This window comes from Phyllobates terribilis, unplaced genomic scaffold (assembly GCF_046119375.1).
Source record: "Phyllobates terribilis strain yellow unplaced genomic scaffold, ASM4611937v1 Scaffold_2__4_contigs__length_985480577, whole genome shotgun sequence".
NCBI classification, from domain to species: Eukaryota; Metazoa; Chordata; class Amphibia; order Anura; family Dendrobatidae; genus Phyllobates; species Phyllobates terribilis.
The window spans coordinates 292,401,076-292,428,312 of NW_027362762.1; the positions used below are offsets into that span (position 1 = coordinate 292,401,076).

General features: G+C 44.7%; 1 protein-coding gene across 14 annotated transcripts in view; it reads left to right on the forward strand.

Annotated features, from left to right (window-relative positions):
- MBNL2 (muscleblind like splicing regulator 2) overlaps positions 1–27,237 on the forward strand; it is a 198,421-nt gene that overhangs the window by 104,677 nt on the left and 66,507 nt on the right. The window lies entirely within an intron of this gene.

Genomic DNA, 27,237 nt, shown 5'->3' on the forward strand with positions numbered 1-27,237 from the left:
GGTAGGTAGGATCAGCTTTGATTAAAACCGCCATAGGCTGATGGGTGGAGTGCTCAGTCAGAGAGCCTATGCATACAAATATCAAAAGACTGACCATCACTTCCAAACAAAGAACAGGTGCTTACTAAGAGTAGCTATCTCCGTATATAACTAACAAAGTAGCACTCTGTAGCGCTATAGCATGCAAACATGAAATATATGAAATTGGAATTGCATTACTGCCCTAGAAAATAGAAAAAATGAAGATACTTAGCGCATAAATTGACCAATTCATGTATGCCAAGCAGCCACGACAAGATGATCCTCTTTGCTGGGAACCTAACCTAATGTCATTCATCTCCTGGGCTGATAACCTGCATCTATATGGGTAGGTAGGATCCTGCTGTGATGAAAACCGCCATAGGCTGATGGGTGGATTGCTCAGTCAGAGAGCCTATGAATACAGATATACGAATTTCATATATTCATGCTATTTAATGAATTTGTTTCATCTTACCAGTGGCGTGCGCCACAAATCATACATTTCTGTCTTAAGTAAACACCGCCACTTTTATCGAATTTGTTGGACAGGCGTTGCCTTCACTTCAACTTCACCCACTTTGCCAGAGCTGGTTGAAAGTGATGTGAAAACGCCAAAAGGCACGATTTTTTTTGTGCAGCTCATCAAAATCAATTTTTGCAACTTTCCAAAATGTTTTTGCTATAGAATTCTGGTGTAGACACTTTGATGAATTGGGGCCTATGAGCAATGGATAACAACGTCAGGCACAATCTTTCACGATTCCCGTTTAATGTACTGTATATGTAGGAGCTTTTTTAGCCCCAAATGTAAACATAATTAATGTGAACGAATGTGAACGGAGCCTAAGAAGTAAGTAGAGCTTATTTTATGCACATTTTAGGAAAATCTAAATTAGTATTCAAAAGCTGGCGTACTGTATGTCTCAAGGTCTCACATCTTAGGTTCTGCAGGGTGCAGACTGTCCCAAGATCATGTATAAACAGTAATAATAGTGAATCCACATCTGTATAGAAAGGCATAATGCACATTCAATGCGTGAGATACATTAATACATTATATTATATAGTAATGTTTAAATTCAACATTTGGTCCCTTAAAGAACCTTACAGACCGTGTTACTGATTGTCTCGCTACGAATGATAACTTTTCTGTAGCTTATTAGTATGCGTGGCTGTGTATTTCTAGTATAACCATATCTCTGCTGAACATATTATTAGGCCGTACCACTCCCTAATGTGCCTAGACAGGCCCATATTTCTACAGAACTGTGCCCGGCTGTTTCCTGCCAGTGAAGACAAGTAATTTATCAGACTTATTTATCTCTGTCTATACTGAACTAGCTATTGAACCCGTTCTACGCCCGGGTGGCGAGCATTTTTATTGGTATATGGTCTCCCATGCTGGTATGTGCTGCCCCCCTCCTGGTATTTGTGCTGCCCCCATCCTGTCCCCACCATCCTATCCTGGTATGGATGGCACCCCTCACCCCCAATCCTGGTATGCGTGGCACCCCTCATCCCCAAATCCTGGTATGCATGGCACCCCTCATCCCCAAATCCTGGTATGAATGGCACCCCTCATCCCCAAATCCTGGTATGCATGGTCCCCTCATCCCCCAATCCTGGTATGCATGGTCCCCTCACCCCCCCCAATCCTGTTATGCACAGGCCCCCTCATCCCCCAATCCTGGTATGCATGGTACCCCTCATCCCCCAATCCTGGTATGCATGATCCCCTCACCCCACAATCCTGGCATGCATGGTACCTCTCACCCCCAATCCTGGTATGCATGGTACCCCGCATCCCCCAATCCTGGTATGCATGGTCCCCTCACCCCCAATCCTGATATGCATGGTCACCTCATCCCTAATCCTAGTATGCATGGTCCTCTCGTCCCCCAATCCTGGTATGCATGGCACCCCTCACACCCCAATCCTGGTATGCATGGTACCCTTCACCCCCCCAATCCTGGTATGCATGGTCCTCTCATCCCCCAATCCTGGTATGTATGATCCCCTTACCCCACAATCCTGATATGTGTGGTACCCCTCACCCCCCAATCTTGGTATGTGTGGCACCCTCATCCCTTTTGACACTACACACATACCAAAAAAATAAACAGTTATAATCATCTTTCTTCTCTGTGCTCCAGCGCTGCTGCGTCCTGTTCTGCCGGAGGCCGGGGGAGGAGTGCGGCGCCGGAGCACCGCGCTGTCCGGCGCCATTTTGCTGAAGACACACTGCAAATGTGTCTTGAGTAAAATGGCGCCGGATAGCGCTATGTGCATGCGCCCATCCAACGCCTCACTCCTACCCCGGTCTCCGGCAAAGAGAGGCACCACGGCAACGCTCCTCCCGGTCAGGTAAGTATGTCAGTATGGCGCCGGAAATCGCGGTATGCGTTCAGTGTCTACGCATACCGCGATCTCCGGCGCCATACACTCCTCTTACCTGTAACGGCTCCATGCGTGCTTCTGTCTGGAGCCAGACTGCGTGTCGCGCGTGCGCAGTCTATCGAGGCTTCAGACAGAGACACGCTTGCAGCGTTATATTATAGATCCCTTAAGCATCTAGAACAGGGGTCCTCAAACTTTTTAAACAGGGGGCCAGTTCACGGTCCCTCAGACCATTGGAGGACCGGAATATAGTTTTTAAAAAAAACTATGAACAAATTCCTATGCACACTGCACATATCTTACTTTGTAGTTAAAAAAAACAATACAGGAACAAATACAATATTTAAAATGAAGAACAAGTAAAGTTAAATCAACCGGTATTTCAATAGGTAGGTAACTGTACCCAATAGGCAGCATAGGTCCTCAATAGGCAGGTAAATGTCCCCAATAGGCAGCAACGGTCCTCAATAGGCAGGTAAATATCCCCAATAGGCAGGTAAATGTCCCCAATAGGCAGCATAGGTCCCCAATAGGCAGGTAAATGTACCCAATAGGCAGCATAGGTCCCCAATAGGCAGGTAAATGTACCCAATAGGCAGCATAGGTCCCCAATAGGCAGGTAAATGTCCCCAATAGGCATGTAAATATCCCCAATAGGCAGCATAGGTCCTCAATGGGCAGGTAAATGTTCCCAATAGACAGGCTGTTTCCCCCTTATAATGCCATATGCAGGCTGTTCCACCCCTTATAATGCCCCATGCTGGATGCCACCCCCATATAATGCCCCATGCAGCATGTCACCCCCCCATATAATGCCACATGCAGCATGTCACCCCCCCCATATAATGCCCCATGCAGGATGTCACCCCCCCATATTATACCCCTTGCAGGATGTCACCCCCCCATATAATGACCTATGCCTCCATACATTAAAAAAAAAAAAAAATCCAATACTCACCTCACTTCTCACTTGCTGCCGCTGCTCTACTCTGGTCTGGACTCCAGCGTCGCGGCGTCGTCGTCCCGCTCTGCGCTGCCTGTGACGGCACTCGGGAGGGCGCGGTGTAAAGACGTCACCGCACCCTCTGACCTGAGACGTCACAGGAAGCGCAGAGCAGGAAGACAGCAGATCTGCAGAGGCACGGGGAGAGGTAAGTATCCGCCTGCCGGGGCCCTGAGCAAGCGGGGGAGAAGGGCGGGCGCTGACACCGCTCCCCTCCTCCGCCCATAGTGGGCCGTAGTTTGAGGACCCCTGATCTAGAAGTAATGAAATGCACCTAGAAATACCTTCTATATGTGACATATCCAGGGACTATTTTCTTTGACTCTTTACTTTGACTCTTTACATTGTTGGGCAGTTGTCATTGGCATTTCCTTGGCATGTATCGTACGTCTTATCCTGGGAGAAGAGAAGCAGCTGTCAGGCAAAGCAAAGGGCTCTCTGACCATTCCTGGTAACATGAGATGGTGTGATCATGTATACGGACTTGTCTGCGGGTATATTTACATGCCATGACATTGCCAGCTATTAGGTTGGGTTCACCAGGGCACAGCAGCCAGATGGTACCTGTGTTGGATTGCCATTCTCACTTTTGTATTGGATGCAATATCCATGTGTTTTTGGTTGATGACTTATGTATGTACACATATAGATATATATACATCACCAGCCCACCTGACATTCAGGAAGCAGACGCAGCATTTATTGGATAGAGTGGCTGCTTTCACCAGGTGACATCACTCAGTCAGCTTTAGGCCAATGGCACCATATCAGATTGTAACCCGTTCTGGCACAATGCCTGATGGATTTATTTGACAGACATGTAGCTATAGGAAATGTAATCTGTGGCTTAGTAGAGAAGATGGAATGTGATTGAAACTGCACCCACAGCGAAATAATAATGTGCTACACGATCACTGATGTGCATTATCCTTACTTGAATTGCTTATGAGAGGTAATGGTAAAATGAAAACCTGGTTATTACAGGATTTAAACTATTCTATTTGTGTATTGTCTTCTTATATTAAAGGGTTTATGCCAAGAAATAAAGTTACCAACTATCCATCCTTGTTAATTGCAGGGGGTCCCACCGATCTTAAGAATAGGGCTCTGCAGTGCCTCATCTGCTTGGAGTGGTGGTCCATCACATGTATTATTAGCAGTCCATTCCTTGTCTTTGGGAATGCCGTAGATGGCTGAATGCTGTGCTTGGCTATGACTAGCCACCCCATAGACAATAATAATAATAGACCGCCACCTCATTCATTAGTGGTGGTCTAGAAGAAAGAGAATCCAGGTAATATTCACATGATGTAGCCTTATAGATATAAGTCTACTGCTTGACTCTCATTGCTAAGTTTCTGCCTCCTGTACATAGCATTATGGCGTTTTTTTAAAAGAAAGCCGTAAACATCTTGTGTCACAGTCCAGTGACAGTGGCCATGTACACTGATTTCTATTGTTTTCATAATGAACTCAAGCAGAAAGAAATAGCTCCATTCCCTTGTTTCCACTTACTGTTTCATGCAAGATGCCTTCCTCGCAGTTAAATTTACATAAAGTTTACAAATGAAGTGTATAACATAACCTTATTATAAAAAATAAGAAGAAGAGGAAAGCTCTAAAGTCAGCTCAACCTAACGGAGATCTAATACTCGGAAACTGCAGTGCCTCAGGAATAACAAAGAAGAAAGATCCTGAAGCACGGTCTTCCATAAAAAAATCTAAATTTTATAATGAAAAATGATTCCTGGAAAAACGCAACCAACCACCACCACTTAAAATAAGTTAAAATACAGACCAAACATGTTTCAGACGTGTGTCCTTAATCATTGCGAAAAGTTTACAAATGAAGAGTATAACATAAACTTATTATGTTACAGGAATTTTACTAAACCTCAAATCAACTTCCAGCCCTCAACACACCTTATATTTAGCTAAAGTCAAATACATTCATATTTACAAAAGACTGTCGCTTCACCGCTTCCGGTCACATGATTTCGGCTCTGAAGGTCTTTTCCACTTTTAATGGTGTTCTGCACATTACAACTACTTTTCTTTTGTAGCTGAATGCTGTAGCTCATCTCTGATGACACTTACATGGGAGCAGAATTTCAGCTTCATTTACTGAGCATTGGCCTGTCGGTTCTCGAAAGCTATAAACGCTCATTCACCAATTATCTACTCGTTTAAATGTGCTAAAACCAATTTTCATCATCTGTAAGATTGGTGTGATTGGTTAGAAATCTGCGTGTGTAAGCCCAGTTTTAGGGACAGGTCTTTAGGGATTAAAAGATGGAAGCTCTCTAAAATTGGTCAGCTGTAGAAGAATATTTGAAATTGTCTTGTAAGGGTAATACCTTGGGAAAGTCAGCCCACCATTACTTTGGCTTGGATTTTAAGTTTTGACTACAATGGTGATTTTTGTTGCTTATACAACAGATTTTTTTTTAATTAGCTCATTTATGGGGGTTATTGACCTGATGATCCAGCTCTTCTGATCACCATCGAGAATTGAATGGTCTTTTGGTTTACATCTCTTTAGGTCATATGTGTCAAACTCTAGCCCTTGGGCCAAAACTGGCCCACAGGGTGGTTTTATTTGGCCCGCGACACCATGTGGGCACATTATTCTGTATGGAGGACTATGTGGGGCCATTATACTGTATGGGGGATTATGTGGTGCCCATTATACTGTATGGAGGACTATGTGGGGACCATTATTTTGTATGGAGGACTATGTGGGGCCCATTATTCTGCATGGAGGACTATGTGAGGCCCATTATTCTGTATGGAGGACTATGTCATGCCCATAATACTGTATGGAGGACTATGGGGGGTCCATTATACTGTATGGAGGACTATGTGGGGACCATTATTTTGTATGGAGGACTATGTGGGGCCCATTATTCTGCATGGAGGACTATGTGAGGCCCATTATTCTGTATGGAGGACTATGTCATGCCCATAATACTGTATGGAGGACTATGGGGGGTCCATTATTCTGTATGGAGGACTATGTGGGGCCATTATACTGTATGGGGAATTATGTGGTGCCCATAATACTGTATGGAGGACTATTTGGGGACATACTATTCTGTATGTAGGACTATGTGGTGCCCATAATACTGTATGGAGGACTATGTGGTTCACATAATACTGTATGGAGGACTATGTAGTACCCATAATACTGTATGAAGGACTATGTGGGGCCATTATACTGTCTGGAGGACTATGTGGTGCCCATAATACTGTATGGAGGGCTATGTGGTTCACATAATACTGTATGGAGGACTATGTAGTGCCCATAATACTGCATGAAGGACTATGTGGGGCAATTATACTGTATGGGTGATTATGTGGTGCCCATAATACTGTATGGAGGACTATGTAGGGTCCATTATTCTGTATGGATGACTATGTGGGGCCATTATACTGTATGAGGAATTATGTGGTGCCCATAATACTGTATGGAGGACTATGTGATTCATATAATACTGTATGGAGGACTATGTAGTGCCCATAATACTGTATGAAGGACTATGTGGGGCCATTATACTGTATGGGTGATTATGTGGTGCCCATAATGCTGTATGGAGGACTATGTGGGGTCCATTATTCTGCATGAAGGACTATTTGGGGCCCATTATTCTGTATGGAGGACTATGTGGGGCCCATTATTCTGTATGGAGGACTATGTGGTGCCCATAGTACTGTATGGAGGACTATGTGGGGTCCATTATTCTGTATGGAGGACTATGTGGGGCCATTATACTGTATGGGGGATTATGTGGGACCCATTATTCTGTATGGAGGACTATGTGGGGCCCGTTATTCTGTATGGAGGACTATGTGGGGCCCATTATTCTGTATGGAGGACTATGTGGTGCCCATAGTACTGTATGGAGGACTATGTGGGGCCCAATATTTTGTATGGAGGACTATGTGGGGCCCATTATTCTGTATGGAGGACTATGTGAGGCCCATTATTCTGTATGGTATACTATGTGGTGCCCATAATACTGTATGGAGGACTATGTGAGGTCCATTATTCTGTATGGAGGACTATGTGGGGCCATTATACTGTATGGGGAATTATGTGGTGCCCATAATACTGTATGGAGGTCTATGTGGGGCCATAATATTCTGTATGGAGGACTATGTGGTGCCCATAGTACTGTATGAAGGACTATGTGGGGTCCATTATTCTGTATGGAGGACTATGTGGGGCCATTATACTGTATGGGGGATTATGTGGGACCCACTATTCTGTATGGAGGACTATGTGGGGCCCAATATTTTGCATGGAGGACTATGTGGGGCCCATTATTCTTTATGGAGGACTATGTCATGCCCATAATACTGTATGGAGGACTATGTGGGGTCCATTATTCTGTATGGAGGACTATGTGGGGCCATTATACTGTATGGGGAATTATGTGGTGCCCATAATACTGTATGGAGGACTATTTGGGGACATACTATTCTGTATGGAGGACTATGTGGTGTCCATAATACTGTATGAAGGGCTATGTGATTCATATAATACTGTATGGATGACTATGTAGTGCCCATAATACTGTATGAAGGACTATGTGGGGCCATTATACTGTATGGGTGATTATGTGGTGCCCATAATACTGTATGGAGGACTATGTGGGGTCCATTATTCTGTATGAAGGACTATGTGGGACCCATTAATCTGTATGGAGGACTATGTGTGGCCCATTATTCTGTATGGAGGACTATGTGGTGCCCATAGTACTGTATGGAGGACTATGTGGGGTCCATTATTCTGTATGGAGGACTATGTGGGGCCATTATACTGTATGGGGGATTATGTGGGACCCATTATTCTGTATGGAGGACTATGTGGGGCCCATTATTCTGTATGGAGGACTATGTGGGGCCCATTATTCTGTATGGAGGACTATGTGGTGCCCATAGTACTGTATGGAGGACTATGTGGGGCCCAATATTTTGTATGGAGGACTATGTGGAGCCCATTATTCTGTATGGAGGACTATGTGAGGCCCATTATTCTGTATGGAGGACTATGTGGTGCCCATAATACTGTATGGAGGACTATGTGAGGTCCATTATTCTGTATGGAGGACTATGTGGGGCCATTATACTGTATGGGGAATTATGTGGTGCCCATAATACTGTATGGAGGTCTATGTGGGGTCCATTATTCTGTATGGAGGACTATGTGGTGCCCATAGTACTGTATGGAGGACTATGTGGGGTCCATTATTCTGTATGGAGGACTATGTGGGGCCATTATACTGTATGGGGGATTATGTGGGACCCATTATTCTGTATGGAGGACTATGTGGGGCCCATTATTCTGTATGGAGGACTATGTGGGGCCCATTATTCTGTATGGAGGACTATGTGGTGCCCATAGTACTGTATGGAGGACTATGTGGGGCCCAATATTTTGTATGGAGGACTATGTGGAGCCCATTATTCTGTATGGAGGACTATGTGAGGCCCATTATTCTGTATGGAGGACTATGTGGTGCCCATAATACTGTATGGAGGACTATGTGAGGTCCATTATTCTGCATGAAGGACTATGTGGGGCCATTATACTGTATGGGGAATTATGTGGTGCCCATAATACTGTATGGAGGTCTATGTGGGGCCATAATATTCTGTATGGAGGACTATGTGGGGCCATTATACTGTATGGGGGTTTATGTGGTGCCCATATTACTGTATGGAGGACTACAGTGCAGACCAAAAGTTTGGACACACCTTCTCATTTAAAGATTTTTCTGTATTTTCATGACTATGAAAATTGTACATTCACACTGAAGGCATCAAAACTATGAATTAACACATGTGGAATTATATACTTAACAAAAAAGTGTGAAACAACTGAAAATATGTCTTATATTCTAGGTTCTTCAAAGTAGCCACCTTTTGCTTTGATGACTGCTTTGCACACACTTGGCATTCTCTTGATGAGCTTCAAGAGGTAGTCACCGGAAATGGTCTTCCAACAATCTTGAAGGAGTTCCCAGAGATGCTTAGCACTTGTTGGCCCTTTTGCCTTCACTCTGCGGTCCAGCTCACCCCAAACCATCTCGATTGGGTTCAGGTCTGGTGACTGTGGAGGCCAGGTCATCTGGCGTAGCACCCCATCACTCTCCTTCTTGGTCAAATAGCCCTTCACAGCCTGGAGGTGTGTTTGGGGTCATTGTCCTGTTGAAAATAAATGATGGTCCAACTAAACGCAAACCGGATGGAATAGCATGCCACTGCAAGATGCTATGGTAGCCATGCTGGTTCAGTACGCCTTCAATTTTGAATAAATCCCCAACAGTGTCACCAGCAAAACACCCCCACATCATCACACCTCCTCCTCCATGCTTCACGGTGGGAACCAGGCATGTAGAGTCCATCCGTTCACCTTTTCTGTGTCGCACAAAGACACGGTGGTTGGAACCAAAGATCTCAAATTTGGACTCATCAGACCAAAGCACAGATTTCCACTGGTCTAATGTCCATTCCTTGTGTTCTTTCGCCCAAACAAGTTTCTTCTGCTTGTTGCCTGTCCTTAGCAGTGGTTTCCTAGCAGCTATTTTACCATGAAGGCCTGCTGCACAAAGTCTCCTCTTAACAGTTGTTGTAGAGATGTGTCTGCTGCCAGAACTCTGTGTGGCATTGACCTGTTCTCTAATCTGAGCTGCTGTTAACCTGCGATTTCTGAGGCTGGTGACTCGGATAAACTTATCCTCAGAAGCAGAGGTGACTCTTGGTCTTCCTTTCCTGGGGCGGTCCTCATGTGAGCCAGTTTCTTTGCAGCGCTTGATGGTTTTTGCAACTGCACTTGGGGACACTTTCAAAGTTTGCCCAATTTTTCAGACTGACTGACCTTCATTTCTTAAAGTAATGATGGCCACTCGTTTTTCTTTACTTAGCTGCTTTTTTCTTGCCATAATACAAATTCTAACAGTCTATTCAGTAGGACTATCAGCTGTGTATCCACTAGACTTCTGCACAACACAACTGATGGTCCCAACCGCATTTATAAGGCAAGAAATCCCACTTATTAAACCTGACAGGGCACACCTGTGAAGTGAAAACGATTTCCGGTGACTACCTCTTGAAGCTCATCAAGAGAATGCCAAGAGTGTGCAAAGCAGTCATCAAAGCAAAAGGTGGCTACTTTGAAGAACCTAGAATATAAGACATATTTTCAGTTGTTTCACACTTTTTTGTTAAGTATATAATTCCACATGTGTTAATTCATAGTTTTGATGCCTTCAGTGTGAATGTACAATTTTCATAATCATGAAAATACAGAAAAATCTTTAAATGAGAAGGTGTGTCCAAATTTTTGGTCTGTACTGTATATGGGTCCATTATTCTGTATGTAAGACTATGTGGGGTCCATTATTCTGTATGCATTACTATGTGGTGCCCATTATTCTGTACGGAGGACTATGTGGGACCCATTATTTTGTATATAGGACTATGTGGGGCCCATTATTCTGTATGGAGGACTATGTGGTGCCCATAATACTGTATAGAGGACTATGTGGGGTCCATTATTCTGTATGGAGGACTATGTGGGACCATTATACTGTATGGGAAATTATGTGGTGCCCATAATACTGTATGGAGGACTACGTGGTGCCCATAACACTGTATGAAGGACTATGTGGGGTCCATTATTCTGAATGGAGGACTATGTCGGCCCATTATTCTGTATGGAGGATTATGTGGGGCCCATTATTCTGTATGGAGGACTTTTTGGGGCCCATTATGCTGTATGGAGGGCTGTGTGGGGCCTGTTATTCTGTATGGAGGACTATGTGAGGCCCATTATTCTGTATGGAGGACTATGTGGTGCCCATAATACTTTATGGAGGACTATGTGGGGCCCATTATTCTGTATGGAGGACTATGTGGGGCCCATTATACTGTATGGAGGACTGTGTGGGGCCCATTATTCTGTATGGAGGACTATGTGGTGCCCATAATACTTTATGGAGGACTATGTGGGGACATTATTCTGTATGGAGGACTATGTGGGGCCCATTATACTGTGTGGAGTACTATGTGGGGCCCATTATTCTGTATGGAGGACTATGTGGGGCCCATTATACTGTATACTTGTTGGCCTGTGACTTTGTCCAAGTTTTTAATTTTGGCCCGCTGTGTGTTTGAGTTTGACATCCCTGCCCTAGGGCCAGCTTCATCCTCGCTGATAACACTAGCCACTTTTCCCCATACCCCAGTAACGCCTCTCCATCACTGGCATTGTGTGCATCGTTTTGACGTGTTATTTTAGTAATAATATAGCACATGCAAGTAAGAACTATGTCGTTCTGGCACATTATCATTGCTAAATTGGACAAAGGCGCAGTTCTGTACCATTTCATTATTGAAACATCTAAATGACAATTTTCTTTTACATGATAATAATAGCTTTCACTTGTTCCAACAAAGACATTTCCTGGGTCATTGCATTCAAGAAGGCAAGGAAAATGTAAAAAAAAAAAAAAACGATGTGGGATGTTGGGTTCATCAATTTCCATTTATCTGAATTTTACTCTGTTCTATGAATAAAGGTCCAATTTCACATCAGATTAAATTACAATTGCAATAACAATAATTCTACAAGGTTCATATATCCTCACCTTGGCTAGATGTGGAGTCAGGGCCGGTAAAGTCTTTTACCGTATTCTGGCGATGCATTTGTCACGTTTGTTCTCTCTTTAAGAGAAGACGGGCAGCCTCGATGCCAGTGTGTACTGCAGCTTAGATGGGATAAATATAGTCATTAGACTAATGTCTGTGTATTGTGAAGAAGAGCGCTCTGACCAATTACATGTTTTAGCCCAGACCCCTTTGCTGCTTTTTCCAAACATATACTTTATAAGACACAGAATCTAATATTTCCTGCAGGTGTGGGACCATTTAGGACACAGTGCAAAAAAAAAAAATATTTAGAAAAAAAAATGTAATGTGACTTGAATGTGGTTTTAAGAAAACATTTCAATGGTCAACTAACTTTGATCATTTTTTGGATGCTGAACCCATACTAACGAAAATTATACCGATGGCTTGGACGCGGAGGTAGTGAGTGGCGTTGCGAAGAGCGCCATGGCTTTTCTGCTCTCTTGGCTTCAGGGAAGTTGAATACAGGCCACAGACTGGCTGAATAAATCTTTCCAGTATGTAGACAAGAGAAACTAGGGTGTTATATCCTTCACCTCAACTCTACTCAGTATTTGGTTGCTGATTCAGTGGTTAGCATTATAGGCTTGCCACGCTGGGGTCCAGGGTTCATAGTCTCATCAAGGACAACATCTGGAGTTTATATGTTCTTCCTGTGTTTGTGTGGGTTTCCTTCTATCCTTCAAAGACATAGTGATAGGGAATTTGAATTGCAATGGGGGGACAGTGATAATGATGTCTGTACAGCGCTGTAGAATTAATGGCGCTATATATGCAAGCATAATACTGTAAATAAGTACTTTCTAGCCACCATGGTTGTCCATGCACTGTAATCTCCACCAAAGAGAACCCCTGACATGACATCTGGCCGTATATTTTAAACGCCCACAGAATTCTATGTCACAGAGATGTACGAGAAACAGGATAAAACTGTTATCTATTTTCAGTCTCCCGAGACTACAGCGGTGAGAACACAGAACGCACACGCCAAGAATAGAGTATTTCGCATAAGTGACATGTAATTGTCAGAGTGGCTATGTTAGCTGACATTAACAAGTTCATGACTCCGCATCGAATTCTCTGGTGAGAACGAGACCTGTCTCAGACTCATATAGGCTGTTAGGTTAGCTCTCTGTATATTCTGCACCTATTTGTGCACCTTATTGCAGAATGATTAGCTAATGCTGTAATATTCCACATAATCATATGTGCAGTTATTGATTACACATTTCCAGTACCTAAGAGAATGATTTGGAAACCAAAGTCCTTACTACTTGTCCCGTGTGACTTTTTGCCCTTACATAGCAGAGTGCCTATCATCTTAGGGATGTCATTATGTCTGGAGGTAAACGTTATGGCATAGTCAAAATGCTGTGAAGAAGCGGAATACGATAACGAGTTCACACAGAAAAAATGGACGAAGTGTGCTTCTGGGTTTTAATTAGGAGCATGTAATTCCTGTTAAGTGCAAAATGAAATAATTAGTACAATGACATACTTACAACCGACTAAAATAGCTGCAGTTCATAGAATAATTAACCTGTAATTGACTGTTCTGCATTTTACACCTTGAAAATGTTCTTCTCTTCATTTAAAGAGTTTATCAACTTTCAAATCCATCGTTCTTAAAGAGTCTGTCACAGCGGGGGGCTTCATCTAATAATGGAGTAGACTGCATGGTGTGTGATCGTGAAATGTTTGTTATTTCCAACCATCTATTACATGCCATGAGGATAAAGTAGAGATCCATGTTTCGAGTCACTGTAGGAAGCTGGATGTCCTGGTAGAGCATAATGTAGATGTGTCCCATGAGGAGAAGACGCTGCGTTACACTCTCATTATGTGGGTCTCCGCACCAGTGAGCCAAGACCCCTTCAGCAGAGCTGTTTTGTCTGTTGCTTTGCCTAATAAAGTAAAATCTACTTAGGTTTTATTTAGGTTCTGTACGGCATTATTATATGTGCACCGTATGACAATATATGGGAAGTGTTTAATTTTGCCATAACCAATGTCTGATGGGTAAAAAATTTATTTTTTTTAGATTTTGTCTCTCACAGTTGAAGTGTACCTACGATAAAAATTACAGACCTCTTCATTCTTTGTAGGTGGGAAAACTTGCAAAATCAGCAGTGTATCAAATACTTATTTTCCCCACTGTATGTCAGTCGGGACTGTCAGATGCCGATCAAGACTGTATGGCATATGCATAAAGGGCCTAATAGTGCATTCAGACATGACAATTTCAGCCCATCAGTAACGAGAGCTCATTGACTATATAACAAGACCAAGGAACCAAGGACGAGGACAGAACGATCGCTAAGGCTATGTGCCCATGATGCGGATTTAATGCTTTTCCATGGCAGCATTTCCACCGCATTAAAAACGCTTGTTAAGTTGTCTGCCATGTTTCCCAATGATAATTCGCATGTGCTGTGCACATGCTGCGGAAATTTCCGCTGCGGATTAGCATTGCGTAAAAATCCGCAGCACAACCACTTATTTTGCTTAATCACGGCGAAATCGCCGCCATTGACTCGCATTGAACCGCATAACATCCGTATGACTACATGTATGCATGCAGATGTTATGCGGTTCAATGCGCGGATGGTACCCGGGTCTGGCGAAGAGGAGACTCTCCTCCAGACCTGGGTACCATTAGTTAAAAAAAGAATTAAAATGTAAAAAATAAAAAAAAACATTATACTTACCTCTCCGGCGGCCCCCAGTCTCCTCTCCAGTGGCGTGCTCTGTCCTCGGGGTCCCGTGGTGTTCTGAAAGGACCTGCGGTGACATCATTTAGTCATGTGACGTCAGCGGTCGTGTGACCTGTCAGCTGACTAAATGACGTCAGCGCAAGTCCATACTGAACACCGCGGGACGCCGAGGACAGAGGACGCCACCGGAGAGGAGACCAGGGGCCACCGGAGAGGTAAGTATAATGTTTCTTTTTTATTTTTTACATTTTAATTCTTTTTTTTTACTATAGATGCTGCATTTAAAGCAGCATAAGTTGGTCACACAATATAAATCCCTGCGAGTTGCATGGATTTATACTGTGTGACCAACTTGTCAAGCACTTTTCCAAGTAGTGCTCAAAATCGCTGGAAAAGCGCTTGAAAAAACGCATGTTGAAATGCATGCAACAACGCTTAAAAAACGCTTCTCCCTGGCAGAAAAAAACGCATGTAAAATCCGCATACGTTTTTTCTGCCAGGGAGAGGCAGAAACGCTCAGGAAAAATGACCATCAATTCAGCATCGTGGGCACATAGCCTTACACCAGGGGTCTCAAACACGCGGCCCGCGGGCCGCATGCGGCCCCTGAGGCTGCTTTATGCGGCCCGCAGGCACAGACCCCTTGATGATCCCGACCTTGTCCTGGAGGAGCCGCCGACAGCAGCGCTGCATTGCCGCACAGAGACTGTTTCCCAGCACTGCATTTCCAATGCCAGCCGCCGGCCAATCAGAGGCCAGCAGCTGATATCTGCGTGTCGGCGCAGCGAGTATGACGTCATTGCCATATGCAGATGTCAGCTGCTGGCCTCTGATTGGCCGGCGGCTGACATTGGAAATGCTGTGCTGGGAGACAGTCTCTGTGCGGCAATGCAGCGCTGCTGTCGGCGACTCCTCCTGGACCAGGTCGGGATCGTCAAGGGGTCGGACTCTGTGGTGCCTGCGGGCCACATCTGCAGGAAGGCCGCCGAGGGAACGGAGGACAGGTGAGAATCATCTTTTTTTTCTATTTTATGTGTGAAGAACAGCACAGGGAAAACATAGCCACAGGATGGGGACCTGGATGGGGCACATAGCCACAAGAGGGGACCTGGATGGGGCACATAGCCACAGGATGGGGACCTGGATGGGGCACATAGCCACAAGAGGGGACCTGGATGGGGCACATAGCCACAGGATAGGGACCTGGATGGGGCACATAGCCACAAGAGGGGACCTGGATGGGGCACATAGCCACAAGAGGTGACCTGGATGGGGCACATAGCCACAAGAGGGGACCTGGATGGGGCACATAGCCACAAGAGGGGACCTGGATGGGGCACATAGCCACAAGAGGGGACCTGGATGGGGCACATAGCCACAAGAGGGGACCTGGATGGGGCACATAGCCACAAGAGGGGACCTGGATGGGGCACATAGCCACAAGAGGGGACCTGGATGGGGCACATAGCCACAAGATGGGGACCTGGATGAGGCACATTAGTACAAGATGGGCGCCAGGATGGGGAACATTGCCAAAAGATGGGGACCTGGATGGAGCACATAGACACAAGATGGGGACCTGGATCGGGAACATTGCCACAGGATGGGGATCTGGATGGGGCAAATAGCCACAGGATGGGGACCTGGATGGGGTACATAGCCACAAGATGGGGACCTGGATGGGGTACATAGCCACAAGATGGGGACCTGGATGGGACACATAGCCACAGGATGGGGACCTGGTTGGGGCACATAGCCACAGGATGGGGACCTGGATGGGGTACATAGCCACAAGATGGAGACCTGGATGGGGTACATAGCCACAAGATGGGGACCTGGATGGGACACATAGCCACAGGATGGGGACCTGGATGGGGCACATAGCCACAGGATGGGGACCTGGATGGGGTACATAGCCACAAGATGGAGACCTGGATGGAGTACATAGCCACAAGATGGGGACCTGGATGGGACACATAGCCACAGGATGGGGACCTGGATGGGGCACATAGCCACAAGAGGGGACCTGGATGGGGCACATAGCCACAAGAGGGGACCTGGATGGGGCACATAGCCACAAGAGGGGACCTGAATGGGGCACATAGCCACAAGAGGGGACCTGGATGGGGCACATAGCCACAAGAGGGGACCTGGATGGGGCACATAGCCACAAGAGGGGACCTGGATGGGGCACATAGCCACAAGATGGGACCTGGATGGGGCACATAGCCACAAGAGGGGACCTGGATGGGGCACATAGCCACAAGAGGGGACCTGGATGGGGCACATAGCCACAAGAGGGGACCTGGATTGGGCACATAGCCGCAAGATGGGGACCTGGATGAGGCACATTAGTACAAGATGGGCGCCAGGATGGGGAACATTGCCAAAAGATGGGGACCTGGATGGAGCACATAGACACAAGATGGGGACCTGGATCGGGAACATTGCCACAGGATGGGGATCTGGATGGGGCAAATAGCCACAGGATGGGGACCTGGATGGGGTACATAGCCACAAGATGGGGACCTGGATGGGGTACATAGCCACAAGATGGGGACCTGGATGGGACACATAGCCACAGGATGGGGACCTGGATGGGGCACATAGCCACAGGATGGGGACCTGGATGGGGTACATAGCCACAAGATGGAGACCTGGATGGGGTACATAACCACAAGATGGGGACCTGGATGGGACACATAGCCACAGGATGGGGACCTGGATGGGGTACATAGCCACAAGATGGAGACCTGGATGGGGTACATAGCCACAAGATGGGGACCTGGATGGGACACATAGCCACAGGATGGGGACCTGGATGGGGCACATAGCCACAAGAGGGGACCTGGATGGGGCACATAGCCACAAGATGGGACCTGGATGGGGCACATAGCCACAAGAGGGGACCTGGATGGGGCACATAGCCACAAGAGGGGACCTGGATGGGGCACATAGCCACAAGAGGGGACCTGGATGGGGCACATAGCCACAAGATGGGGACCTGGATGAGGCACATTAGTACAAGATGGGCGCCAGGATGGGGAACATTGCCAAAAGATGGGGACCTGGATGGAGCACATAGACACAAGATGGGGACCTGGATCGGGAACATTGCCACAGGATGGGGATCTGGATGGGGCAAATAGCCACAGGATGGGGACCTGGATGGGGTACATAGCCACAAGATGGGGACCTGGATGGGGTACATAGCCACAAGATGGGGACCTGGATGGGACACATAGCCACAGGATGGGGACCTGGATGGGGCACATAGCCACAGGATGGGGACCTGGATGGGGTACATAGCCACAAGATGGAGACCTGGATGGGGTACATAGCCACAAGATGGGGACCTGGATGGGACACATAGCCACAGGATGGGGACCTGGATGGGGCACATAGCCACAGGATGGGGACCTGGATGGGGTACATAGCCACAAGATGGAGACCTGGATGGGGTACATAGCCACAAGATGGGGACCTGGATGGGACACATAGCCACAGGATGGGGACCTGGATGGGTCACATAGCCACAGGATGGGGACCTGGATGGGGTACATAGCCACAAGATGGAGACCTGGATGGGGTACATAGCCACAAGAGGGGACCTGGATGGGGCACATAGCCACAAGAGGGGACCTGGATGGGGCACATAGCCACAAGAGGGGACCTGGATGGGGCACATAGCCACAAGATGGGACCTGGAGGGGGCACATAGCCACAAGAGGGGACCTGGATGGGGCACATAGCCACAAGAGGGTACCTGGATGGGGCACATAGCCACAAGAGGGGACCTGGATGGGGCACATAGCCACAAGATGGGGACCTGGATGAGGCACATTAGTACAAGATGGGCGCCAGGATGGGGAACATTGCCAAAAGATGGGGACCTGGATGGAGCACATAGACACAAGATGGGGACCTGGATCGGGAACATTGCCACAGGATGGGGATCTGGATGGGGCAAATAGCCACAGGATGGGGACCTGGATGGGGTACATAGCCACAAGATGGGGACCTGGATGGGGTACATAGCCACAAGATGGGGACCTGGATGGGACACATAGCCACAGGATGGGGACCTGGATGGGGCACATAGCCACAGGATGGGGACCTGGATGGGGTACATAGCCACAAGATGGAGACCTGGATGGGGTACATAGCCACAAGATGGGGACCTGGATGGGACACATAGCCACAGGATGGGGACCTGGATGGGGTACATAGCCACAAGATGGAGACCTGGATGGGGTACATAGCCACAAGATGGGGACCTGGATGGGACACATAGCCACAGGATGGGGACCTGGATGGGGCACATAGCCACAGGATGGGGACCTGGATGGGGTACATAGCCACAAGATGGAGACCTGGATGGGGTACATAGCCACAAGATGGGGACCTGGATGGGACACATAGCCACAGGATGGGGACCTGGATGGGGCACATAGCCACAGGATGGGGACCTGGATGGGGTACATAGCCACAAGATGGAGACCTGGATGGGATACATAGCCACAAGATGGGGACCTGGATGGGACACATAGCCACAGGATGGGGACCTGGATGGGGCACATAGCCACAGGATGGGGACCTGGATGGGGCACATAGCCACAGGATGGGGACCTGGATGGGGCACATTAGTACAAGATGGGGACTTGGATGGGGAACATTACTACAAGATGTTTTCCATTATTACTATATGATGCTAATTGTAAGACAATATTACTGTATGTGGCCAATTGGGGGAAATAAAATTGTAAAAAAAATAAAAAATAAAATAAAGCATGAAAAAATATTGGGCACTAAAAATGCTGTTTTATATGTAAACTAAAGTAAACACAAAAAAGTGCACGTTTATTATCGCCACATCCATAACGACCCAAGCCATAAAAAATAAACACGGCAAAAATGTTCAAAAGGTGTATAGAAAAAAAATGGTATCACTAAAAATGTCACATTGAACAAAGAATGTGGCCCCCCAAATTCAAATTTTTTCCATGTGCGGCCCATATACCCAGCCGAGTTTGAGACCCCTGCCTTACACATTCAGTCCTCATACAGTATCGTGTTATCAGCAGCACTTCCCCAGTTTACACGAGGTTATGTGCTGCCAATACCAATTATTTTTAATTTACATTGGCGAACAATTGGTAACGAGTGTTTTAAAAACGCTCATTCACTAATTATCTACTTATCTAAATTCACCATAACTCATGCATAAATGTATATTTACAGGCATGTTTTCCGGTTTTATATTTTCCTCTTGTACAGATTCAGCTAATTTTATCATTACATTGGTGACAAAATTAAGTTTTTCATTTGAAGTGAAGTCATTTGTGCTTCGCCCTCACGCTGGTAATCCTGGTACTCTGTGTGGTACAGTTTCCTCATTTCCTCTTCAGCAGATGGAGAGGTCAGAGTCGCGGGATTATCACCTCAGGTACAACCAGAGTAGATGAAAATTACATTTTAAATGTTAATTGAAAGACAAATTACACAGCATAGATCTGGATATCTACGCCGGACAGAGCATCGTTCTTTTTTATTTGGTTATAAAAAATATTCTAAAAAAAAAAAGTTTGTTATTTTATTGGGTCAAGTTCTAAGACAAATTCTTTCATATTTGGCACATTACCAATATTTAGTACAGTCCTAAATTACTGAGTTTATTTTTTAAGAAATTTACAAGAGAATGTTAGAACCCTCCTGTTTGTTTTTCCATCTTGTGTTTTGCGGTCACGTGACCACCTGCCTTTATATTCCAGCTCCGCCCTCCTGGCTGTGCTGGACTTCAGTGTTTGACTGTTTCTCTAGCCTGGTGCTTCTGTGCCCTTCTCTGTCAGTTCTTTTGGTCCTTCTGGGACCTCTAATCCCTTTTTGTCTGTTTGTCTTTTTGTGTTCTGCAACAACTTCTCTGTTTAGGAAGTGTCCCATTTTTGTCCCAGTCCTTAGTTCTTTTAGGGACCCCTCCCCTTATGCTATAGGTCTTCGTTCAGACTAGCCGAGGACTAAGGCGGGTCTGTTCGCTAGGAACAGGTTGCCCGCTACATCATAGGGATTCAGCTTAGTCTTACTGTAGGGATAGCTTTCCCCTATCTTTCCTTAGTACTTGTTGCAGATCATAACAGAGAAATCTAATTAGCCAAATGCAACTAATTGTGTTGCAGTCTACTACGTCTGAGTATTCACCTCCCATAGGCGTTCTTGCTCGAAAATGATGCACAGCAGAGCGCACGTTTGCTTTGTCGGCACCATTATAGTCTATAGCCGCGTCAGCGCATACATCCAAATCCCATTTTGCAGGGGGATCGGACGTAAACCCTGACGGGGCCACTGAACGGGTGCTTAAATGCAATGTGAAATCACCTTTACTAATCCTTGAATGCATTATCCAGCATCTCAAAATTTTTTAAAAAAAGGACACAGTACAAAGCAAAGCTAGACTTTTCTGGAGTGATTGAGTGTTCCTGGTCTTTGTATACATGCTGCCAACTATTAGTGGAAGAAGGCATGTACTCTTACCACTGGCATGACCTCTCTGCATCTGAAATAGGAGCCATGATGCCAGGAGTTCGGAACAGGACTGATCAACAGCATTGATAACATTCCGGCAGCATATTTAAAAATAAAAATATTTTGATAATCCCGCATAAATATTCCCATTAATCCACAACAGATTCTGGTGTAGATTTGCCACAGATTTCACCCAATGCATTGCAAAGGGTGAAATCCATAATGAAAACATTAGCTTAAATTGAAATGAAATCCTCACTCCCCCACAATCCAGATATAAAATCCCCAGTGTATCCTAAATGGTTGAGCATACCCTAAATCATTCTACTTATAAGTGTGCTATAAATATTTGATCTCCTCTTGCTGGGACTCAATGTCTGAATCTTTCAAGCTATGACATTTCCCAAATAAGAATGCTCGTATCTCCTAATAACTCTAAGGCTGTGTGCCCACGATGCGTTTTTTAAGCGTCTCCGCAGCAGCAAAAACACTTAAAAAACGCTTGGTAGAAGGCCTGCCATGTTCCCCAATGATAATCCGCATGTGCTGCGCACATGCTGCAGAAATTTCCGCTGCGGATTATCATTGCGTAAAAAAACGCAGCACTACCAATTATTTTGCGGAGGTGCTGCGTTTTTGCCGCCATTGACTTGCATTAGATCACATGGATTATGCATCACTTTATATGTAGATGCTCATTCCATGCTTTCTAATGTACGGATGGTACCCAGGTCTAGAGGACAGGAGACTCTCCTCCGGACCTGGGTACCATAGAAAACTGTAAAAAAAAAAAGAATAAAATAAAAAATAAATATATACTTACATTCTGGCGGCCCCCGCTGCACTCCTCCTCGAAAGCCGGCAGTTCGCGATGGACTGAAGGACCTGCGCTGACGTCATAGTCATGTGACGGGTCCCGCGATGCTGACGTCGGCAGGTCCTTCAGTGTACCGCTGCCGGCAAGGGAGAACGGAGAGAAAGCAGGACACCGGGGGCCATCAGAGGGTAAGTATATATTTATTTTTTTATTTTTTGACATTCTCTCGGGTCACATTATATAAATCCATGCCGTTTGCATGGATTTATATAGTGTGACCAAGTTGACAAGCACTTTCCAAGTGATGCTAAAATCGCTTGGAAAGCGCTTGACAATCCGCATGCGGAAAAGCAAGTGAAGAACGCTTCACATCCGCATGTCCCTGGGAGGAAAACGCATGTACAATCCACATGTACAATCCACATGCTTTTTTTCTGCCAGGGAGATGCAGAAACGCTCAGGAAAAATCCGGAGCATTTCTGCATGTGGGCACATAGCCTAATAGAGAGCGATCACCCATGGATCACCTCCGTTATGCCAGGTACTAATGACCCCGCCTGTCAAATACTTATTAGTTATTTTTTCATGGGGGCTTTAACCCCTGAAAAGAGATATTACAACATTAATTAGCTCAGAACATTGGACCTTAAAGCTTATAGGATGCTCAAAGAGGGATATTTAATGTAAGAATTAATTTGAGCTGATCCTTTTTTCGCCTAGTAAATAGGATCTTAATCAGGGGTGCTGAGAACTAGTCTTGTACATTTCCATCTTTCAGATCCATTCAATGTGTTTGGATAAATTCTGCATTGGAGCGGAAGGTTTTGAGTCACGGTAATAGCTTTTCTATTGTCTTCTCTAGCGGGATAAGTTTCTTAATAAGTTAGTTGGTTTATCCTATTTTTAAGCATGCCAGCCGAGAGTGCATGCAGAATGGGTTTAATAAGCTGAGGAGTTTATTAATAGGTTTGGAGAATGAGACCGTGCTCTCTAATTAGTTATTAACCTTTAAGTCCAGGAAGCACAAAGGGACACAGTTCAGTCTGTGTCATCTTAGCCATTTTTTTTGCTAATCCTTTTCTATACAGGTGTAGGGCACATTGTCGGCACATTTGGGGATCTCAGACATTGCTAATCTGCTTCTTGCTTTTATATTTTCCTACTGTAATGTGTCATTTTTCCATCCACGGATCTGAATGTATTGTAAAAATGGTTATGTTATCAGGTTCTACTGGTGTCAACGAGCACGTTCTTATGTTGACTGCGCCTTTACCTTTAACTTCGTGTCTGACATTTTTCTCCCAAATTGTCTTATTGTGTTCAAATGTCAATTTTTGTCATACTTTTATTTCCTTTACCCTCTGACAAGTCAAAATGTTGCCTTTTTGGTGGTCTGTTGAAGTAAAAAGGTTAATTTTTACCATGGCTGTGGAGTCGGCAAGCCAAACCTCCGACTCCTCAATTTCCCTGACTCCGACTCCACAGCGCTGCCTCACTACTGAGCGTGTACATAAAGATTCATCTCAACTAAAAGCCAAGATCCTTAGATCAGGAACAAAACAGACATTTATAGGACATTTCATAACTTTCCCAAATTCTTATGAAAATATTTACAGCACATCCTGCATTGAACTACTTGTACCAATTTTTTTTTTTTTTTTTTTTAAGAGTCGGAGTCAGTCTATTTTATACCGAATTCAACTCCACCAAAATGGACACCGACTCCACGACTCTGATGCCAACTTCATAGCCCTGAGTGTAACAGTCCGCTATAGTGCTCTTGGGTAGTGGAAGACATTATTGTAACCTCCTTTAGCAGCGAAGATCTAAATGTCTGCATACCTCATGGACTAGAGGAGTGAAGGGAATAATGCTACTTTCTCAACCTTTTCAAGCCCAGTACCTTCTAATTACAAAAATGATCAAACAACGCACCCCCTAAGGAATCGATTAGTTACAGTTATATGAAAAAGTTTGGGCAACCCTATTAATCTTAAGCTTAATGTTGTATAAAAATTGGTGTTTTTGCAACAGCTATTTCAGTTTGATCTATGTAATAACTGTTGGACACAGTAATGTTTCTGCCTTGAAATGAGGTTTATTGTACTACCAGAAAATGTGCAATCTGCATTCAAACAAAATTTGACAGGTGCATAAGTATGGGCACCTCACCAGAAAAGTGACATTAATATTTAGTAGATCCTCCTTTTGCAAAAATAACAGCCTCTAGTCGCTTCCTGTAGCTTTTAATGATTTCCTGGATCCTGGATGAAGGTATTTTTGACCATTCCTCTTTACAAAACAATTCCAGTTCAGTTAAGTTTGATGGTCGCCGAGCATGGACAGCCCTCTTCAAATGATCCCACAGATGTTCAATGATATTCAGGTCTGGGGACTGGGATGGCCATTCCAGAACATTGTAATTGTTCTTCTGCATGAATGCCTGAGTAGATTTGGAGCGGTGTTTTGGATCATTGTCTTGCTGAAAGATCCATCCCCTGCGTAACTTCAACTTTGTCACTGATTCTTGAACATTATTGTCAAGAATCTGCTGATACTGAGTAGAATCCATGCGTCCCTCAACTTTAACATGATTCCCGGTGCCGGCATTGGCCACACAGCCCCAAAGCTTGATGGAACCTCCACCAAATTTTACTGTGGGTAGCAAGTGTTTTTCTTGGAATGCTGTGTTTTTTTGCTGCCATGCATAACGCCTTTTTGTATGACCAAACAACTCAATCTTGGTTTCATCAGTCCACAGGACCTTCTTCCAAAAAGAAATTGGCTTCTCCAAATGTGCTTTTGCATACCTCAGCCGACTCTGTTTGTGGCGTGCTTGCAGAAATGGCTTCTTTCGCATCACTCTCCCATACAGCTTCTCCTTGTGCAAAGTGCGTTGTATAGTTGACCGATGCGCAGTGACACCATCTGCAGCAAGTTGATGCTGCAGCTCTCTGGAGGTGGTCTGAGGATTGTCCTTGACTGATCTCACCATTCTTCTTCTCTGCCTTTCTGATGTTTTTCTTGGCCTGCCACTTCTGGCCTTAACAAGAACTGTCCCTGTGTTCTTCCATTTCCTTACTATGTTCCTCACAGTGGAAACTGACAGGTTAAATCTCTGAGACAGCTTTTTGTATCCTTCCCCTGAACAACTATGTTGAATAATCTTTGTTTTCAGATCATTTGACAGTTGTTTTGAGGAGCCCATGATGCCACTCTTCAGAGGAGATTAAAACAGGAGAACAACTTGCAAGTGACCACTTTAAGTAGCTTTTCTCATGATTGCATACACCTGGCTATGAAGTTCAAAGCTCAATGAGGTTACAAAACCAAAAAAAGGGCTTTAGTAAGTCAGTAAAAAGTAGGTAGGAGTATTTAAAACAAGAAAATGATAAGGGTACCCATACTTATGCACCTGTCAAATTTTGTTTGAATGCAGATTGCACATTTTCTGGTAGTACAATAAACCTCATTTCAAGGCAGAAACATTACTGTGTCCAACAGTTATTACATATATCAAACTGAAATAGCTGTTGCAAAAACACCAATTTTTATAAAACATTAAGCTTAAGATTAATAGGGGTGCCCAAACTTATTTATATAACTGTATAAATGTGAACACTGCCATGAGAAACGCCTTCCAGAGCCTACAAGCAATTCTGTGAGATTACACAGGAAGAATAACACAGAATGCTGCACTATCATAACCGTCAAAGCGACAGCACCACATTAGACCCCAAGAGACCCAATATGGTGCAGACCCCGGGTAAGAAAAAGGTTCATACATAGCTTGACCCACAGACATTGACCCCCAGACCTACTAGAAATTGCAGGCCCTCAATGAGTGTGTGGTCCAGATACCGATGGCCATTGAATTTCACCATAAAAGTTTAAAATTGCCATAATGACGCTTACCAGTGCAAAAAGATTATTTAAGCAGCTGGAATCAATTTAATTGCAATGGGCAACACAATTTAACAGTACTAATAGTGCCATGTTATATATTGAGATTACCAGGAGGAGTGACAGTGTTACAGATTCTTATAAAGATGCTTCAGAATAATACAGACATGTCAGAAGAACTACCAGTGGCGTAAAGAATGGCATCATCTGTCAACAAATATTGCATGATTCAGGCCAAATCTATGTATGTGTGTATAGTGATGTATTTATCTGCTGGTATCACTTGAGACCTTCCATGTCTCCTTGTATATTTGGCTTCAGAATTTGTACTAAGCAGCAGATATGACAGATCTGTATCACTGGAAACACATTTTCTTTGCAGATATGGCTGTAACATAATATATGACTACAGATGTGACAGTTATCCTTGGTGCACTGTGGATGAACTTCTATGTCAAAGTCATCTCAAGGTCATCAATCCGTCCTAAAGTTGAGATAAATCTTGACCTCTTTCTTTATGACAATACATTCAGTGATATAATCAAAAACATGTTTGCTCAACTGCATTTCTTTCTTACTGAAGTACGACATGCTGTCTAAAAATAATCTCAAGTAATGGTGTAACTGGTTATAATGCTGCGAGGATTACTGCACTGTATAGTACATTCATACATAGATTTATATGCATCTAGCTGAAATAAACTGATGATTATCTCGTGTATGAAGCAACATGTACAGCGAATCTGCACAGACAATAACATTCACAATTCCAGAAACACCATCTGCCTTTGGCATTTCTGATAACTTTACACGATTTAAAAGGTTATTCCCACAATGCCAATATTATTTACGAAGCACAGTATCTGCATGGTTATTGTTAATATATAGTACAAGCCCAACATAAAGTTTATTTCTTGTACCTTTACTTTTTTTCATCTCTTCTACGCCTCTGTGCATTCAGTTTCACACGGGCGGTCCTAATTCTTACACTTACATTTCCCAGCAGCACATTGCTCTTTCTTAGTGCTGCAGGTCCCCCCCCTCTACTCTAATATGTGCTTCCTGATAGAGATCGATATGTCTTTATATGGACAATTTTTATTTATAATCATGAGGTGACCATTGATAGTTCTGAATGTTGTAACTGTGACCTACTATTTGACCAATAT